The following is an 18,266-nucleotide window of genomic DNA, read 5'->3' as shown; positions in this document are numbered from 1 at the left end:
TCTCTCCACTCCTTTTCCACAGAGTAACCTTTACACAAAGTGCAAATTCAGTCATAAAACTGCTGGCTCTGCTCTTAAGAGAAAATCTCATTAGAAAAAAGGCAAAATCTTCATTATGTCCCCACCTTTCGTCTGCAGCCAATCAGGTGCTGTGCTCATATGTGCTCACTCTCCAGGGCCCCGTGAGAGCCAGCCTCTCCCACTACACAGCTCTTCTGTACAGCCATTTCCACATTGCAAGTTGAAATGTATTTGTTGGCTTTCATTAATGTCGGCTGTCTGCACCAGATGGTGAGCACCAAAATATATAAATTGGATGTGCTCATCGAGCCCTACATGGCCACATTCCAGTCCATGACAGGTAGAAATAGCATTTCTATTTCATTGAGTAAGTAGACAAGTGAAATATTATTTGTTTTGTTTGGGGGGCACACCTGCCCATGCTCAGGGCTTACTCCAGGCTCTGTGGTCAGCAGTCACTCAGGCGAGCTTGGGGGACTAGATAGGACACCTGAAATCAAACACGGGACAGCGGTGTACAAGTGTACAAGGCAAGTGCCCTGCCCACTGTACTGACTTTTAATTTCATGTACAGCATTTTTTTATTTACAGAATTTTAAAATATATATAAATCTTTTCTGATCTCTGCCTTTGTTTGCGCTATGCTTAAAAATCCTTTCCCACTCCAAGAACATAGAAATATTTATTTTCTTTGACTGCTTTCATACCTTCATATTTTACATTAAATCTACCTGCAATTTTTTTGGCATATGGTATAGATTAGGGAAATAACTTTATTTCTCATATGTTGGCTGTAGTCCAAATCCTTTTCCATCCTTTCCTTGAGAATTGGAAATGACTCATTGATTGCATACTAAATCCTTTTTCATGTCTAGTTATAGAAAGAGCATCTATTCCTACATTAGTAGTTTATGCCACTGTTTTAGTTTGGGGAGGGATGCATGCAGTATATTCTTATCTGACAGTCATATTTTTCTAAGAAAATGATTTTTTACAAAATAATACTTTCACATTATGTATTTAGAATTCATGGTACTAGAAATAGAACTATTATAGTATCATTAAACTGGGGGAAGTTTGAGGTTAGGCCACACCCAGTGGTGCTCAGGGCTGACTCCCATCTCTGTACTCAGAAATCATTTTTGGCGGGGCTTGGGGGACCACATTTGGTGCCAGGAACTGAACCTAGGTTAGCCCTATGCAAGGCAAGCATTTTACCCACTGTACTATCTCTCCAGCCCCCATCAAATTTTATTTGCAGTGTCAGAAAACTATAGTGACTTCCACGGGGCCTGTGGCCATACAGATTGATGGACTCCCCCGTCCCCAAAATTTGCGTATCAGTATGTCTGGAATAAGACCCAAGTGTTGTCATATTCCCCAAAGCTGATGATGCTGTTTGGGAGACCCTTGGCCTTAAGAGTAAATGCTTGAAATGAAGATCAAGGCCAAGCTCTGGTACATCCGCTGAAAGAACACCCAAGAGTATCTCTGAGCCTGCCCAGTCTCCCTGGGCGCTCTCACAGGCATCTCCGTGACCCTGTCTCCTTTCCTCACCTCTGCTCTTCAAAGAACAGCACATGCCCCAGTGCAGGGCTGCTTACCGGTGTCCAGACAGTCAGGCTTTGGCCCCTTTCAAGCAAAACGAAAAGCAAAACAAAACAAAAAACCAGAAAAAGGTCAGTCTTCTGTGACTGCTTTGTTATAGGATTTCATGGTTTTCCTTACCCAGCCTCTCACAGCCCTAGCTAAGGAAGCTTAGCTAGGAATGCCTCCTCCCATTCACTCACGGGATGGACAAGTTCCCTGCTAACTTCTGCTCCCTGATGGACTTCTGGACAGACACTTCCCGACTATTCTGCACAATGTATTTAGAGTGTCTCTAAAGTGTATTTAAAGAAATAAAAAGAGTTCAGACGCACAGTCTATGCTTCTACGGAGGAGGCTGCATCTCACTTCCTCCTTGAAAAGGGAATGGTCATTCTTTGCAGGAAACAAAGAGCCTTAGGGATGTCTGCAATAGGCTTACTCCTCTTTTTTACTGAGACAAATGCATGACTGTATTTTGCATGAAATGTGTGGTTGTAAGCTTCCATTCTTTTTTGATAGTCATATTTTTGATGCTTGTATTCTGCCCTTCCCATCTTTATTCCCCACCCCCACCCCCAGTCTAGCACACCCTAAAGATAGTTTGAAAGTATTTGCATTTCCTTGAGGAGACTACTATCTGGTAATTTCTCCCTTCCATCTTCCTCTTCTGGGTCTCAGACGCATGTTGGAAGGCCCTTCCTCCTGTCAAAAGCAGGCAGGAGGCCATCTGTGGAGGCCTTCGCTGCAGCCATGACCTTTCTCAGCACGTGTGGAAGGAGGCTGTGTGTGGATGGAACCTGGGGAATCCAGAAAAGTGTGTGTCCTGTCTTCACAACCTGATGTCTACTGTCCTTACCACGTGGGTCTCTGTTGAGGAAGACAGTTGCATCCATTAGCAATTACAGTGCCAACACATTCAAAAGAACAAAAGCAACCAGTGCTGGCATGGATGTGGGGAAAAAGAGACACTCCTTCACTGTTGGTGGGAATGCCGACTGGTCCAGCCTTTCTGGAAAACAATATGGACAGTCCTTCAAAAACTAGAAGTTGAGCTTCCAAATGACTCCACAATACCACTTCTGGGGATATATCCCGAGGATGCAAAAGAGCACAGTAGAAATGACACCTGTACCTATATATTCATTGCAGCACTGTTCACAATAGCCAAAATATGGAAACAACCCAAGTGCCCTAAATAGATGACTGGTTAAAGAAACTTCCATACATCTACACAATGGAATACTATGCAGCTGTTAGGAGAGATGAAGTCATGAAATTTGCTTATAAATGGATAGACATGGAGAGTATCATGCTAAGTGAAATGAGTCAGAAAGAGAGGAACAGACATAGAGGGACTGCACTCATTTGTGGAGTGTAGGGTAGCATCACATGAGGTTGACACCCAAGGACAGTAGATACAAGGGCCAGGGGGATTGCCCCATAGCTGGAAGACTGCTTCATGACCAGAGGAGAGAAAGCAGATGGAATAGAGAAGGGATCACTAAGAAAATGATGACTGAAGGAACCAGTTGGGATGGGAGATGTGTGCCGAAAGTAGATGATGGACCAACCATGATGACCTCTCAGTGTCTGTGTTGCAAGCCATAATGCCCAAAAGGAGAGAGAGAGTATGGGGAATATTGTCTGCCATGGAAGCAGGGGGAGGGTGGGAAAGGGGGGTTATACCCGGGATATTGGTGGTGGGGAATGTGCACTTGTGGAGGGATGGGTGTTTGATCATTGTGAGATTGTAACCCAAACATGAAAGCTTATAACTATCTCACGGTGATTCAATAAAATTTTAAAAATTTTAAAAAAACCAATTACAGTGCCGAGCTAGAGAGTTATTTCAGGGGTTTAGACACTTCCCTTGCATGATGCTGACCTACACTCGTGGGTGTAGCATTGGCACAAATGTCCCCCTGCCCTCAAATTACAGGAGAGTTAACTAGGATTGCACTGGAGGGCATCAGAAGGACACCAAGGACCAGTCTGAGGGGACTGTCTGTGCTCTGGGGGCCTGAGCACCACGCCCAGAAAAGCTGATGGATAAGTGAAGTGGGTGAGATGCATTTGTGGGGTATTTCTATTATTATTTCTATCATTAAATTATTCATTATTGTTATTATTACTATTATTTTACTTTTCTTTACCTTTTGAATACATTCATATTTTGAACCATCCTCTACAAAGGAAAAGGGATGGAAAACTGCTGTCCTATTCAATATAATGTGATTTCAATGTTTTCTAGTAGCCACACTTTTTAGGAGTAAATCAAGTAATTTTAATACCAAATGTTACTTAACCTAGCACATATAAAATTGTCACTTAATAATTAGATGTTGTTCTAATCAGAAAAAATTTATATTTTTCTTATATTTTACATTCTTTTCATCATATTAAGTGGGGGCTAGGGATAGTTTACATTTATAACACATTGTAGCTTGGAAGATTTGCCTTTCAGATGCTTAGTAGCTACGTTTAGACAGTGGCTCTGCAATAACACTTTTCCCTGCCTTGAGTCCTCCTCCTCTGAAGCTTTCGTTATTGGAAGCCTGAAGCTCATTCTTCCCAGATACTTCTTATATTTAGAAACATTTATAAACCTTCATGTGCAAACAATCAGATAAAAATTCTGTTAAATTTTCAAATTTTTTCACTTAAAATATCTTAGAAATTATGTTCCATATTGCATAGGAAGCAAATTTCTTTCTTTCTTTCTTCTTTAAAATTTATAGTCACTTTTAATAACGATGTGCCACAGAAAAGGCAGCATACCATCAAAAACCAGTTCAAGGGAAAACCTTGCTTTTGCGTGGTGTCTGGCTGTGTAAAATATTGATACAAAGAGCACAGTAGTCATCCACACTTTCTTGCTTTCTTGCTCTCTCTTTTGCTGCTATATGGTATCCTATTTCATGCACATTCTATTTTAGTCTTTATTGATGGGCATGGAGGTGGTTTCCAATATTTGGTGCCTGTGAACAATACGAGCTGAACTTTTCAGAGGCAAAGAGTAGTAACAGGAGCTAATGACAGTTTAGAGAAGGGGTGGCTAATATATAGAATGCATGGGGCATAAGGACACATGACACTTGGGGGATATTTCGCATGCTTCATGCTGAGCATCAAGAGAAGTGTGTGTGTGTGTGTGTGTGTGTGTTAACAGAGGAAGGAGGAGGTTAGAAGGGCAGAGAGCTGATTGCAGACAGCCTTGAAGGGTCCCATGAAGAAATTTGGATTCATCCTTAAGTAGAGGGTCATCAAAAGATTATATAAAGTAGGAAGACGAAATGAATGAGTGAATTGTGTAATTGGGGGTTGGGGCAGGGGCTTGAGAAACAAATCATCCATACTGATGAATTCTCATGGCTAGATTGAGAAGCATGAGGGAGCCAGAAGAAAACATTAGAGCATTATATGGTAATAATTGCTGCAGGCAAGATCTATGATGAATATTAAAATCAGTGGACAAAGCTTTGAAACACCAGATATTTGCATAGCCTCAAAGTATTTCCCTTCAAATATGTATTAATTATAGTGATGGTTTCAACATATGTCCAATTACTCTTTGATACTCCCCCTCCAGGAAGTGGAACTTAATTCCACGGACTTACTGACTCACTTCTAATGAATAGGGGCTGGGAAAGAAAAAAACAGTGACTTGGCAGTGGACACCAGGTGAGCAAGGTTTACATCCCCAGTAATGTCACATTGCTATGGGATGCCCCTGAGAAATGCAGGGAGGAGGCACGTCATCCTTATGGTGTTCTGCCTCCAAATTGATAACCCTAGGGTCAGTGGGAGAAACATCGGTTACACCCAAATTGCAGGACATTCTACTTCTCAAAAGCATCAAGATCATGAAAAATATAGTCTGAGACATTGTCACAAAGTAGAAAAGACTAAGAAGACAGTTTAGCTAACATAATGTGGGGTCCTGGAACAGCAAGACAACACCTGGGGGGAAGCTGGGGAAATAGGAATGGAATGAATATGTTAGTCAGTATTATTGTACTGATCTTAGCCTCCTGGCTTTTATAGTGTTCTATAATAACTTAAGGTATTGACATTGGAAGGAACTGATTAAAAATATGCCATGATACCATATGCTTTCTTTATATCTACTTTGTAAGTATATAATTATTTTTAAATATAAGGTAAGAGGACTGGAGCACAGAGGGTAGGGCATTTGCCTTACACTCAGCCGACCCAGGTTCGATTCCTCCGTCCCTCTCGGAGAGCCCAGCAAGCTACCAAGAGTATCCCACCTGCACAGCAGAGTCTGGCAAGCTACCCGTGGCTTATCCAATATGCCAAAAACACTAACAACAAGTCTCACAATGAAGACGTTACTGGTGCCCGCTCGGGCAAATCGATGAGCAATGGGATGACAGTGATACAGTGATAAAGTAAGAAAAATAATCAATGGAATGACAGCAAATTCACATTCTAGAAGAATGTCAGTGATTGTTGGGGGAAAAATGACTGGCAGAGGGAAAGCAAGGTACTTGCAGGGTCCTACTACAAGAGCATAGGCAGGGGGTGGTGGCAGCTGGATGAAAGCAGAACAGCAGCAGTCTGGGACCTTGGGCAAACTGCTGAGAGAAACTCATTAAGACTTACCTGGTGATGGTTTGGACAAGGAAGCAAGGGAGGGGGAGGACTTTTGATAACACTCAGTTTTCAGTCTCCAAAAACTGAGATAGTAATGATGCTAGTTGAGATGGAGAAAACAGGAGAAAAAGTAGAATTATGGAGTCATGGATTCCATTTTAAGTTTGTTGAATCTGGCGTACATTTGAGAGATTCAAATATCCAGTAGTCAACTGGATATACAGGGCCCAAAGGTCAGAAGGAAGAGCTGGCTGTAGGCAGTGGTGGAAAGTCATATGCATGTGAAGGGTGATCCTGGTGAAGTAATGAGATGACCCAAGGAGAGAAGATAGAAAAGAGAGATGGCTGAGAACATGGGCATTTGAGAGTGCTAAGTCCAGCAGGATGCAAGGAGGCTGGAGCCAGGCCAGAGAAGTGGAGTTAGTTTGAGCTGGGTGCTGAAGGCAAACACCTGGGGCCAGAATACTGGCTTTGCACACAGCCTTTGGATGACATGGAAAATTATTTTGCAGACTGTTTGAGGGGATAAGACCAGATACTTATGTAAAGTCTTTAGATGGTACATGACTTGGAGTGTTCAAAGAATATTGGCTAGTTGGAGACAGAGGAGGAAACAGAGAGTAGTGTTTCAAAAGCATGATTTTTTTTTTGAGGGCATGAACTTCACATCACTGAAGATGGTTTTTATTAAAGAAGTGAAAAATGATTTGCACTGTCAAGGAGGTAGAAAAATTATGCCCTTCATGCAATGTACCATGGCTGGTGGGAACATTACATGATACTGACTCAAGAAAACAGTTTGACACATCCTCAAAAAGTCAAACATGAATTTTCATATGATTCTGTGATTCTACTTTTTAGGTTACACCCAAAAAATTTAAGGCAGAAACTGATACACATACTTGTGCATCCATATTTATATTTGCATTAATCACAAAAGTCAGTGGTGGGAATGATCCTGTTATTCATCAATGGATGAATGGATAAACAAAATGGAGTTTATCCTTATACTGAAATATTATTCAACCTAAAATAAATAAATAAATAAATAAGTTTTTAACACGCTGTATCATGGACAGATCTTAAAATCATGTTAACTGTAATAAACTCAGTACAGAGGGATAACTATTATACTAGTCCATTTTTATGAGGAGACTAAAATAGGCAAATTGAAAAAATGCCTATTTTAGACAGACAGGAAAAAAATGGAGACTGGCGGGAAGAGGGAATGGGAAGTCACTGTTTACTGAGTTCAGTGTCTTGGTTTGGGATGATGAAAAGTCTAGGAATGAATAATGGTGATGTTTGTGCAACACTGTGAATATACTTAATGCCACTGAACTCGGCATTTTAAAAAATGGTTAGAATGGGTTCAAGGATATTGTACATCAAATAAGGTGCTTACATGTCAACCTGGTTTGATCCCTGGTGCCCCATAGTGTCCCCCTATCACCACCATAAGTGATCCCTGAGCACAGGGCCATGAATAAGCCCTGAGAAACTCCAAATGTGGCAAAAGAAAAATAAAACACAACCAAACAAAAATTAGTTAGGTGGTAAAAAATTTGTGTGTTTACCACAATGTTTTATTAAGGGAGAGAAAGAATAGTGTAGAGGATGCTGAAGAGAAATCAAAATTAGATAACCATTGAACATTTATCTTCTGTATTTTATGGCATTTCCAGAGACATTGTATTGGGGCACAAGGTCCAGAATCAGACTGCAGTGGTTTTAGGGTGATTGTGAAGTGTCTAGATAGGCGTTGGCAAACTATAGTCAAATCTGGCCCATTGCCCTTTTCTCTAAATAAAGCTTTATTGGAACACCTTACCATAAATACTGTCTTTGGTTGCTTTTGTGCTATAACAGCCTGGTTGAATCACTACCACAGAAGTAATATAGTCCACTATATACTTACTATTGAGCCTTTTACAAAATTTCTCACACCCTTTTCTAAGTAAAACTGCTAGGCTTAGCTTTCTTGGACAACTGTTGCATTTCTGATATGGTTATTGAGTAGATGAAATTATGCATTTCTGATGTGGTTATTGAGTAGATGAAATTGTCACCCAGTGGAACAAGTTCCCAGGCTAAACAATAATACTGATGAATGAGAAGGAAGATCAGGAGACAAGACTAGGAAAGAAGCGTTTCCTCCCTCCCTCTCTCCCTCCCTCTTTCCTTTTCTTCCCTCCCATCCTCCCTTCCTCTCTCCCTCCCTTCCTTCCTTCCTCCCTCCCTCCCTTCCTCCCTTCCTTCCTTCTTTCCTTCCTTCCTTCCTTCCTTCCTTCCTTCCTTCCTTCCTTCCTTCCTTCCTTCCTTCCTTCCTTCCTTCCTTCTTTCCTTTCATCCTTCCTTCCTTCCTTCCTTCTTTCCTTTCATCCTTCCTCCCTTCCTCCCTCCCTCCCTTCCTTCCTTCTTTCCTTCCTTTCTTCCTTCCTCTAACTTCATGTACCTTCTGTCTCTTACAACCCTCAAAAGGAGAATTGTATCCACCAACTCTCCCCCATCCCCTATTCCCTCTGTTAAATTCTCCTGTGGCTGGTAAAACTAAACATTCTGACACTGCAGTTTGCTTTAAAATGAATGCTGCCGATATCGGCAACCTGAGGCTCTTCATGTGTTTGCTCATTTGCTTTCTGAGGTCTGTGATGATACTTTTGTACATGGATTTGGAAGAAGGGTTACAGGGGTTAGCACCACCCGCACCATGTCATTCAAGGTACTTGTTGGCTTCTCAGTCTGTTTCCGTCACTGAGCCCTCCTGTTTCTGTCCCAGCATGAGCAGACCAGGTCTTAGGTGGTCTGTTGGCTTTAGTGAAATCAGCTTCCCCAACTCACTCCCCTACTCCCAACTCTGACGGTTACCCTGAGGTTTCTTTTCCAAGTCTTCCTGCTCTCCAGTGCACTCACTCCTGTTCTTTGCTGCCTTCACCCTCTACACTGAATTCTCTAGCTCTTGGTTTGGTACCCCAGGAGGAAGCTGGAAGGAGATACTGTCACTGTTTCCCCATTCCCAGTCCGTCAATTCCCAAAGATCATTGCATAAACACACAGCTCCTTTCCTTTGCGGGCTGTCAGGACTTAACTTCTGCAAGTCAGCAATGAACAGAGACTCAGAGTTCATCCCCAGAATCCTTGATTATAGCAGCGAAAAAAACAGTGGAGATACAGAGAGGGTTCACGAGGCATCCATGTACACACAGCCTGGCAGCAGCAACTCCTGGTGAAGTCACATCCCAGGTCTCCCTGCTCGCAGTGCCTGCCACAGTCCCCCTGCCTCTAGCCTCCCTGGGCTGCTGAAGCAGGAGCCATCTCCCCGCCTGGGGAGTGCTTACCTTGGAGCCCTTTTCATGAATGAGGCCAGATGCAGAACTCCACATTGATCACTTCCCTCCCTCCCCTTTCTGCTTTCTGTTAAAGGCAGCCCCCACTCCCTGCCGCACCCCCCCCCCCAGCCCCAGCGCCCAGCTGGCTCCTGTCCCCTCCCCCAGCCGGGAGAAGTTATTCCATGAAGAGATCAGCTTACCAGTTTTCTTCGGAGCAGAGGCAGAGCTCGGAGCTCCGGGGAGGACGGTGAGGGAAAGCTGTGCGGTGCTAGCAGAACTCCAGGCTGGAACCCCAAGACACAAGTGCATCTGCTAACTGTTAACACTTGGCAGACGGAGCGCTCCTCTAGGGCAGTTCTAACTTGGGGTAATAATGTTTGTCAGCTACCTGATATTAACATTGCTCCACGTTCAAATAGCACTGCCAGCGAGACCTGGGGGAGAGGTAAGCCAAATAAAATCTCTTGTCAGAAATTGTATTTTTGTCGGCGTTCTATTTCCCCTTTGGTCTACCTAGAGGGATGAGGGAATGGGTTTTTATGGTGGCAAAGAGTAATGCACCCGATTGCTTTTGGAGCCTTGCTTTGCCTTTTCTTAGAGGACTGTTGTCTTTTCTTCTTGAAGAAGTCTGTCATTTCTAACAGATCCTTTTGAGGCTGTTGGAACAGTTGCCACATGGGGGGAATTACTGGGGGTCTCTCAGTGACACATTCCTGCATGCTGTTTTCTATGCCTTTGGAGGGAGTGAAAACCAATGCGAAGAGCAGATTCCAGAGAGCGGAACTTACCTTTTGAGATTGTTTTCTCCCATGTTGCAGAGGGAATAAGGGCGTTAGAAGAATTGCTATGCTTTACTGGTTTGGCATCACATTTTTCTTCTTTATGGAGTTGATGTGTTTGGGAAAGGCTGTGCTGAACTTTCTGCGTAGGTTTGAGGAGGGAAGATGTGGCTGAGGGTGTGCCCAGATCCACCTCTGCAGAGAGGCATATTTAACACCCTCAAAATGATTACTTCCTTTGGGGGCTCACATTTGCTGGGTGTTTTTGCACATTGCAGATGCCTCTCAGAGCCAGGGATGCACATGGGCATATCTGCCTTCACCTTTCAGTACGCCTGCAGCAAATGGACCTCATCCACACTATTCCCCATTCCAGTGAAAACTCTCAGGCAGATGCCCGGGTAATGAAAGGAGAGCCTTTTCCCTAAATCCATCTTCTCCCTGTTAAACCACAGGAAAAGTGTATCTCCTAAAAAGGCCACAGGGCCACTTCAGAGCTCTCCGCCTTTTGTTTGCATTGTCAGAGGAGCAGGCTCTGAAAGCCCTAATGTAATTACTTTCCCTTTTCTAAAGAGAGTGGAAGTGAGAGTGCCCCCAGGTCCCCCCCCCCCCCCACACACACACACTGCAGCGCTGTGGCCACAGCAGGCTCTTGCTGTTTTTGCCATAGACATATGGCTCAGAGCGGGCAGCGGGCCATTTGGTTTCGATTTTTAGCCTATTGCTGACCCATGTTGTCTGTCCTGCAGAGATTTTCTGGGCCTGTGGGGTGTGTGTGTGTGGTGGGGGGGGGGGGCGGCAGGGGGGGTGGGAATCAAGGTCTTGAACGGGAACTGGAGGAGCTAAATGGGTAGGGAAGCTGGGAGCCGAAAGCAGACCATTGCCCTCTAGTTGTAGTTGAAGTTCACAACTTCCCCGTTGACTTTTTACTGTGCAGTGCAAATGACAAATGGGCCAGCCCGGCGCAGCCTGGAGCGCTTCAGTGCGGGAGAGAGGAGCTCATATGGAAAATATTTCTATCACTGCCGCCTGTGCATATGGTCTGGGGAGACCCCCAAGCAGCACATATCACAGCGCCGCAGTGGCCCCTCAGTGGCGTGCCAATTACTCTTATTAACAGCAAGGCAAAGAGCTGGTTCCAGGCAGCAGGGCGGGCGCACATCTGGCTCCTGGGGCAAGGCCGGTCTGGAAGGTGTGTGGTGGCCGCTGTGTCGTGGGGGGTGGGGTGGGAGTGGGGATGGAGGGCAGCCCTGTCTCAGCGGAGATGAGAAACACAGGCTCACCCTATTCTTGATGCGGTTCAGACAGCGCTGGAGAGGAACAGGAGGAGCAGTCCTGTCTCATGAGTGCCAGTGTGTGTTCGGACCAGCCCCGAGTCCCAATCCGCGGGCCCAGAGGTCAACTTTTCTGCCCCGTTCTTCTCTGCTGTGTGAATAAAGTCCCTGGATGTCTTTCTCTCTTCTTTCTTGGTTCCCCACCCTTCTCTGTGTGTGCATGTGCATGTACATGGGAGCCTGGGTGTACATGTTGCATGTGTCATAGTAGACCCTGGCCCCCTAATGCCTCTGCACCTAGGAACTTGTGCTCTTAGGATTTCCTTCCCCTTGGTTGGGAATGAAAAATGAGGAAAGAAAGCCAATGAGAGTGACTCACCTTTCCTTCTTAAGAAGAATGCAATATATATAGGGTTTTGAAGAATGTGGCATTTATTACAAGAGCTTCTTCCTCCTTCCTTCCTTCCTTCCTTCCTTTCTTCCTTCCTTGCTTCCTTCCTTCCTTCCTTTCTCTCTCTCTTCCTTCCTTCCTTCCTTCCTTTCTCTCTCTCTTCCTTCCTTCTTTCCTTCCTTCCTTCCTTCCTTCCTTCCTTCCTTCCTTCCTTCCTTCCTTCCTTCCTTCCTTTCTCTCTCTCTTTCTTTCTCTCTCTCTTTCTTTCTCTCTTTCTTTCTTTCTTTCTTTCTTTCTTTCTTTCTTTCTTTCTTTCTTTCTTTCTTTCTTTCTTTCTTTCTTTCTCTATCTTGTTTGTCACCATGTTACTTACAAAATCATCCATAAACATGTGGCGTCATCCCCAAGTTATCAAGATTTTCTTTGTCTCTGCTGGGTTTCTTACAGGTTTTGACTATCTTCCCTTTGTATGTTCACTAGAACAGAGGAGGAAAGGAAGAAAGGGGAAAGAAGCATGGTGTACCTAGGGGCACTCAGCTGGCAGCGTTCTGGGCACAGAGTTGGGAGCAGAATTGGGAGCAGCAGAGTCCAGGCAACACTAACAAAGTCAGTTTTGTAGGGTGTGAAGTACCTGTAGAAGCAAATGCTGGCTCGAGGTGCCAGCCTGATTTGGCATCCTATTGCTGGCATGGCAGCAACCCAGTGAGGTGTGGTGCGTGAGTTTGAGGGAAGACAGAAGGATATTGCTCGCTTCATTTTCTAACTGCAAGAGCATAACATTAACAAGCCTGAGATTCCCAGAATGCTTTTGCCCTTGTCATAAAGGAAGCTAGTAGTGGTATTCTTCGTACAAACGGGCTTACATCCCTTTGAAAATTACCCAGGGTGGTCACGTTAGACCTGCCTTTGGTGTGTTTGCCAGTGTGGCAGGTATACCAAGATTCAGTTCCTTTGTAAGGTGCAGCAGAATGTGCTATAAAAAATGTAATAAATATCTTGGTAATCAAAGCGCATAGGGTTTCTTTATCCTACTTATTTTTATTTTGTTTCTTAAGGGGTCCCACCTAACTGTGCTCAGGGCTTACTCCTGGGCCTGTGCTCAGGGACCACCCTGCTGGCCTCAGGAGACCATATGGAGTGCTGGGAATAAAATCCGAGCACACAGAGTAAAGGCGGGCACCTTACCCGCCATATTATCACTCCAACCCAGGGTTCCTATTTTAAATTAAAAATATTAAAATACCATTGTTTACATTGTTGTCTATAGTTGAGTTTTAGGTGTACAATGTTCCAATATCAATCTCACCACCTATGTTGACTTGTCTCCATTAGTGTCCCCAGTTTCTCCCCCATCCACCTGCCTGCCTCCTTGATAGACACATTTTTAAGTTTGGCTGCTGTAGTTGGGATTTCATGCTTCCAGAAATGTTGGTTCTATAGTTTAGGTATATACATATACTATATCTCTACACCAGCAATACCCAATTACCCTTTCTCTTAGATAATAGAAATAAGAACAGGGAAGGAAAGAAACAACTGAAGGGGGGAGTAATAAAATATGGAACAGAGGTAACAGGGGCCTCAAGCATATGAGGGAGGGAATTCTTTTTGTGATGACAAACATATTTTGGGATCAGATTATATTGATTTCTCACAATCTGAGATTGTACAAGAGAAAATAATAACACTTTTTTTTAAAAAAAGTATGGCTTTTGAATAATGTCTCCATTGCTAAATAAAAAGGTAAAATTTATAAAACCTTGAGCCAGCTTTCCCGTATCTAATACCAGTTTACAGAGATCTACTCTGAATATGTAGAATGTCCATCCAATGTGCATCTTTCATAATAAGGCTGCTATAGTGACTGAAATGTCCTTTGGAAGGGATATTGTATCTGTACAAAAAGCATGGAGGGCTCTAAATGTATTGAGTAATTTACCACCCATAAACTTCAGGTAAGAAAAGCCAGTTCCAGCACAATGAGTGTGAAATGTAACTTTGTGCAAATGTGTCTAGACTCTCTCTAGCAGATACCTCTGTATTTCATCACATAATCATCATGCCCTCTTTTTCAATACAAAAAAATCAAATATTACAATAATAGTAACTGAGTGCTGCAATGAACATAGGTGTGGTTTACCTTTTCAGGTAAATGTGCTTGTGTTTTGTGAAGTAGAAGTGGAATTTCTGGGTCTTAAATAGGGAATCTCCACACTGTTTTCCATAGAGCCAGAACTAGATGACATTCGACCAACAGTAAATCAGGGTTCCTTTTTTTCTCATCCCCAGCACACTGGCTGTTTCCAGCCTTTTTGACATAAGCCATTCTGGATGAGCACAAACTTTAAAAGGGACACAGAGCGAACAGTTAATGCTCATGTAATAAGAACTCATTGATTAAAAGACAGAGTCAAAGAAGCAATAAAATCTCCCTGAGAAATGATAGCTTAGGGGCCTACATGTGACTCAGTGGAAGAGTGTATGCCTCTCATGCATGAGGTCCCTGGCAGCACGCACACACACACACACACACACACACACACACACACACAGAGTGTGTGAGAGAGAGAGAGAAATTTTATTGAATTTGAGCATTGAGGGACTGTGTGCTGTGGATCTTTAAGAGAAACTTCAGGTTCAGTGATTCCCAATGACTCAAACTCAATGTCAACTTGCACTCACAGCTCTGATTTATGATGTGAAAGGATAAAATCAAACAAAAATCAACAAAGCAAAAAGCACTTGAGGTGAAATCTGTAGGAAACCAGGAGGAAGTGTCCACAGGTTTCTTCCCAGTGGAGTCACACAAGACATGCTTAATTCCCCCTGGCAATGAGTTGCGACATTACATATGAAATGCTGCTGGCCAGGGAAGTTTTGCTAGAGACTCAGCAGCTAGGGTTTTCCTTGGGGGTGGACACACAGGCATCCTCTGCCAGCCAAGTGCCAGCATTTCAGACTCCCAGAAAAGAAATTAGTGGTCCGCATGCACCAAAATGCCTGTACAGTCCAGGCAAGTGAGCTACTTTACCAGTTCTGGGAACACTGGGAATCTTCCTGAAGTTCTAATTCCCAGACACCCTCCCAAGGCCAACCTTGTAAGCAGGACTTTGTAAAGCAGAGTGTCTCGGTCTGTTCTGAGAACTATTCTTTTCTGCATGATTTGTATCTTATTTTTAAACAGCCTTTTTATTTTTTTCCTTTTATTTTTTTTTCTTTTATTGAATCACCATGTGGAAAGTTACAAAGGTTTCAGGTTTAAGTCTCAGTTATACAATGCTGAGAGCACCCATCCCTTCACCAGTGTACATATTCCACCACCAAGAATCACAGTATAGCTCCACCCCGCCCCCTCACATCTCCAGCCCCCCACCCTGCCTGTGTAACTGATAAATTTCACTTTACTTTCTCTTTATTTTGATTACATTCAGTATTCCAACACAAAACTCACTATTATTGTTTGGAGTTTCTCCCCCTTAAAGTCGGACCTGCTGAAAAGGAAGCATTTGATAATTTGTTTTCCATTGCTGAGAATGAAGAGATATGAGGTGGAGTGGCCACACTAGTGGCCACAGGGTTTTGTATTTCTGTATTTTAGTATTTTAGTAACTAAGTCCAGAGAAATATCTGCCAGAAATTGCATCATTGAAAACTTGTACTTCTCAGCTATATTATATTCCACATATGAGTGCAATCTTTCTATGTCTGTCTCTTTCTTTCTGACCCATTTCACTCAGCATGATACTTTCCATGTTGATCCACTTATATGCAAATTTTATTACTTCATGTTTTCTGACAGCTACATAGTATTCCATTGTGTAGATGTACCAGAGTTTCTTTAGCCAGTCATCTGTTTTGGGGCACTCTGGTTTTTTCCAGATTCTGGCTATTGTAAACAGTGCTGCAATGAATATAGAAATGCAGATGTCATCTCTACTATACCTTTTTGCGTCTCCAGGATATATTCCCAGGAGTGGTATTGCTGGGTCAAATGGAAGCTCAATTTCTAATTTTTTGAGAAGCATCCGTATTGTTTTCCAACAGGGCTAAACCAGTTGGCATTCCCACCAGCAGTGAAGGAGAGTCCCTTTCTCCCTACATCCCGCCAACACCGGTTGCTTTTGTTTTTTGGGATGTGGGCCAGTCTCTGTGGTGTGAGATGATATCTCATGGTTGTTTTGATCTGTATCTCCCTGATGATTAGTGATGTTGAACATTTTCTCATGTGCCTCTGAATCATTCGGATTTCTTCTTTGGGAAAGTTTCTGTTCATTTCATCACCCCATTTTTTGATCGGGTTGGCAGTTTTCTTCTTTTGGAGTTCACCCAGTCCATTGTATATCCTTGATATCAACCCTTTATTGGATGGGCACTGCGTAAATATCCTTTGCCATTCTGTAGATTGTCTTTGTACTTTGGTCACTGTTTCTCTTGAGGTGCAGAAGTTTCTTAGTTTGAGATAGTCCCATTTATTTATCTCTGTTTTCCCTTGCTTGGCCAGTGGTGTGTCAGCTTTGAAGATACCATTGGCTTCAATGTCATGGAGGGTTTTGCTAACCTTGTCTTCGATGGACCTTAGGGATTCTGGTCTGATGTTGAGGTCTTTAATCCATTTTGATTTGACTTTTGTACATGGTGATAGGTGGAGGTCTAAGCCCATTTTTTTTGCATGTAGCTGTTCAGTTTTTCCAGCACAATTTGTTAAACATGCTTTCCTTGCTCCACTTGACATTTCTTGCTCGCTTATCAAAGATTAGATGGTCATATATTTGGGGGGGATGTGTCAGAGTATTCAACCCTGTTCCATTGGTCTGCAGCTCTGCCTTTGTTCCAGTACCATGCTTAAACAGCCTTTTTAAAAACGAACACTGAGTTTGCTTTTGTTTGGTTTTGAGTTATGTAAAAATGGTATCTTGACTTTTTTTAGCCAGTTTGATTTTTTTATTAAATATCATAGAGATTGTCATAGTAATGCATTCATTTTCACTGTTCCATGGTATTTTTCTATTAACATACATCTTCATTCATGCTAATAGATCTTTGTATTCTTTCCAGGCTTGTTAGTTTTTTCTATTATAGGCAACACTGCTATAAACATTTTGGAACAAATCACTTCACATATTTGTGAAAGAAATCCTTTAAAAATTGAGTTACTGAATCATAGCATATGTCTTCTTTAGCCCTACAAGATAATGTCAGATTGAGTTTTAAAGTGGTTATATCAGTTTTTACAACCACCAACAGTATAGATCTATAGATTCTTACCAATATGTGGAATCTTCAGGCATCTTAATTTTTTCCAGTGTGCTAGTATAAAATATTATGAGTGATATTACTCATATTTCTCTGAACTGTTGTCATAGTATAATATTGGCTTTTTGTGCTTCATTTCCTTTGAGTCAGGGATGTAGCTCAGCATCAGAGAGCACTTGGTTTGCCTGCATGAAGTCCTGTGTCTCATCCAGACACCACTAAAAAGAAAAGAAATACCTGCTCCTATCTATTTCCTATTTTTAAGTTCAATATTTTTACTACTGACTTAGGAGTGTTTTATATGTTTTGAATATTAATGTTTTTCTTGATATTCCGTGTATATTTACTCCAGTTTTGAGTACATATTTAAAATTTTATAGTGTATTTTGTTTAAAGAAAGTCTTCAGTTTTGGTATATTTGTTTGTTCAATTTCACTTCTTTATGTTAACTCTACCTCTTTGGGGTAGAGAGGTTTGTGCACTTAGTGGTGCACAAAGCTTACTCCTGACTCTGTGCTCAGGCGTCACTTCTGGTGAAGCTTGGGGGACCGCACATGGTGCTGGGAATTGAACTAGGGGCAGCCTTATAACAGACAAATACCTTAACCCATATACTATCTCTCTAGATTGATAACTCTACATCATTTTGAAGAAATGATTGATCCCAAAGTCATAAAGATATTATCCAATATTCCCTTCTAAAATTACCAAAGTTTTGCCTTTCACATTTACATCTCAAGTACACTTGGAATAGATTTTTCTGTAGAGTGTGAATAAGAGACATCATTCTTTTTTCTCCATATTGATAGTTAGTTGTTGTAGGACCTCTTATTGAAGTGTATTTGCCTTATGTTTTTGGAGTGTTTTAGTTATTCTTAGGCATTTGTTTGTCTTTCTGAAATTTGAAATTAAATTAACAGTTTTCTATGAAGAACTCTTGAGGAATATTTGCCTCAATTTATTAATCTACAGATCAGTTTGAGGGCACTGACATTGTTCCTATATTGAGCAT

General features: G+C 42.4%; 1 protein-coding gene and 1 non-coding gene across 2 annotated transcripts in view; one reads left to right on the top strand and one right to left on the bottom strand.

The window, feature by feature from the left end:
- Positions 1 to 18,266, top strand: part of THSD4 (thrombospondin type 1 domain containing 4) — a 627,447-nt gene that overhangs the window by 425,862 nt on the left and 183,319 nt on the right.
- LOC129404003 (small nucleolar RNA SNORA15) lies at positions 4,342 to 4,480 on the bottom strand. Its single transcript, XR_008629614.1, has one exon. It is a non-coding gene; the product is annotated as a small nucleolar RNA SNORA15 (small nucleolar RNA).

The sequence above is a fragment of the Sorex araneus genome, chromosome 3 (assembly GCF_027595985.1).
Source record: "Sorex araneus isolate mSorAra2 chromosome 3, mSorAra2.pri, whole genome shotgun sequence".
Classification (NCBI taxonomy): domain Eukaryota; kingdom Metazoa; phylum Chordata; class Mammalia; order Eulipotyphla; family Soricidae; genus Sorex; species Sorex araneus.
The sequence above is the reverse complement of the archived record's forward strand: the minus strand, read 5'-3'. Positions and strand labels throughout refer to the sequence as shown.